The following is a 2,179-nucleotide window of genomic DNA, read 5'->3' on the forward strand; positions in this document are numbered from 1 at the left end:
TAATAGTTATGCTCTTACAGAAATTTAATACTAGGAGATAGGGATTAATTATTAGTTATTCAGTGCTTTTAATATCTATAATAATAATAATAATGTGACATTGCAATTGTTAACAATAAAACGTGAATATTTTTTGAATGTTGAATTTATATTTTACAACGTTGATGCAACATTCGCAATGTTGATGCAATATTCCCAATGTTATGATTAAACCTTTCTAAGTTATTGATTCAACATTGATTCAACGGTTAAACATGTCTAAGTTATTGATTCAACATATCCCCATACCAAAAAACAAATGTAATATCATATGCGAATGCTTTGTATTATTTTGTTATGACACCATCTCACAGTGACATTATATTTTCTTCCTGATTATTATAAAATGTGATCCTTTGCTATTTTGTATAGGTAAATATCACTACCTTCCAGTATTAAATTGATCAGTATTAAATAATTAGATTTATGTAAAAATCATTTTATTTTAAATATCAATATGCATAAGTTACTGCTATAATTCATGTATGAAATATATTACATGTATGCACAATCCACTGCAAGATACATCCACGTGTCCAGATGATGAATAAAATGATGACAGCTTTGATCGTAATTACTGGATCGCGTTGGCAAGGAATTTCCTATTATTCATTAATTACTCAGAACTCACTAGAAATATCTCTATTTTGCTATCATTCTATATTCGAATATCAATTTGATTGCAATTTTCCTCGGTATTCTTTTTAAAGATATTTTGCTCGTTTTTTACAAGGAATTTTCCAAGGAAAGTGTTCTTACACGTCAATCCCGTTTAAACAATCACTAGCGTGTGACTGACACGCAACTATTCTCGATTACCGATGGTTGCCAAGCGAATGCTCTGAAATCCGGAGTAGGGTTATATAACGCACGTGGTTCATTAGCACTCGGCAAGTTCGATATATCGCTCGAGAGTCTCGATAGCACTAATGCTTCGTAGCTGTTGACTTTGTACGACTCGACAGCATTTATGCCTGATTTTCAGTCAAGAGAATTTTATATGACAAACATTTGTTAGGGAATGTATTTCGCATGATTAGCATATTGTTTAGTTAATTGATACATATTCGTAAAATATCGAAAAAACTCGAGCAATCGGTTGCGAGTATCGAAAAACGAGTTTGAACAAGAGCAAGGGTTTATCTCCATCAGAAGCACCTGTTGAATCCACTCACTCGATATGATGGATTACTATAAGTCTTTACTTTTACAGAAAATGTAAATTTAGTGCGTTATCTAATCTAAGAAAAAAATGACTTTTATGTTGTTTAGAATTTTCGAAAAAAAAATGAGTTAAAAGAAAAAAAATACTAGAACAAAGAAAAAAACTTTTATAAAATTAAATATTAAAGTGTAGCTTTATTAATTACCTCTATTATATTTAGAAGTAGTCTTACATTTATTTAGCTTTATTGATTGTTTAGAATTTTAAAATTGTTATAAAATTTTATTTGATCTTAATTAATTAACCTGGGAATTATAATCACTTGCAACGTTTTTATTCCTTAGCAAAAACATCTCAATTAAAATCATTACTATCAATAACATGTTGTATTATATTGTCTTCCAATTTATTGGTATTTGAGAACATTATAGATATAGATTTAATTCAAATTTGAATGATCATTTAGATACAAAAAAATTAAGTGACTTTTTGAATTAATATCATTCCACAAAAGAATTGTATACTTACTTTTTTGCTGAGAGATGGACAGTTTATTGGGATTGATTGATTATATCAGAGGGACAATAGGGCATACAAATTGAATATACGATAGATTGAATATAGCAAGAACTTTATAAAAGACGAGGCAGACTCACAGATGGTTTAAGTACATTAGTATTTGTCTCAAAACTCTTGAGAGTTTTTGCGTTTGAGAGTGTGTTTTGCGTTCGCGCATCTTTGTTTTTTCTTATTTTTTTTTTCTTTAATCATTTTTAATAGAATCACACGGATGAAAAAAGGTCGCAGGAAACGTGCTTTTGCAGGGTGCTTGAAAGTTGTGTACGGATATATAACATTAATTTAAAGGAGTCTTTGTTCAAATGATAGATGGCGGAAAAAGGAAACGCCGAACTATATTTGACATAAGCTTTCTCGTGTTGCGCCATAGTATCGTCGCCTATATATATACATATA

The 2,179-nt window shown here is 29.7% G+C and overlaps 1 protein-coding gene across 1 annotated transcript in view; it reads right to left on the reverse strand.

Annotated features, from left to right (window-relative positions):
* The window catches only part of LOC108757093 (solute carrier family 52, riboflavin transporter, member 3-A), a 2,557-nt gene extending 1,729 nt beyond the window's left edge, over positions 1-828 (reverse strand). Inside the window, exon 1 of the mRNA XM_018501426.1 lies at positions 539-828. The gene's annotated coding sequence lies outside the window, so the exon portion shown is untranslated. The remainder of the gene's footprint in view (positions 1-538) is intronic.
* Positions 829-2,179: the final 1,351 nt, after the last annotated feature.

The sequence above is a fragment of the Trachymyrmex septentrionalis genome, unplaced genomic scaffold (assembly GCF_001594115.1).
Source record: "Trachymyrmex septentrionalis isolate Tsep2-gDNA-1 unplaced genomic scaffold, Tsep1.0 scaffold132, whole genome shotgun sequence".
Taxonomy (NCBI): Eukaryota; Metazoa; Arthropoda; class Insecta; order Hymenoptera; family Formicidae; genus Trachymyrmex; species Trachymyrmex septentrionalis.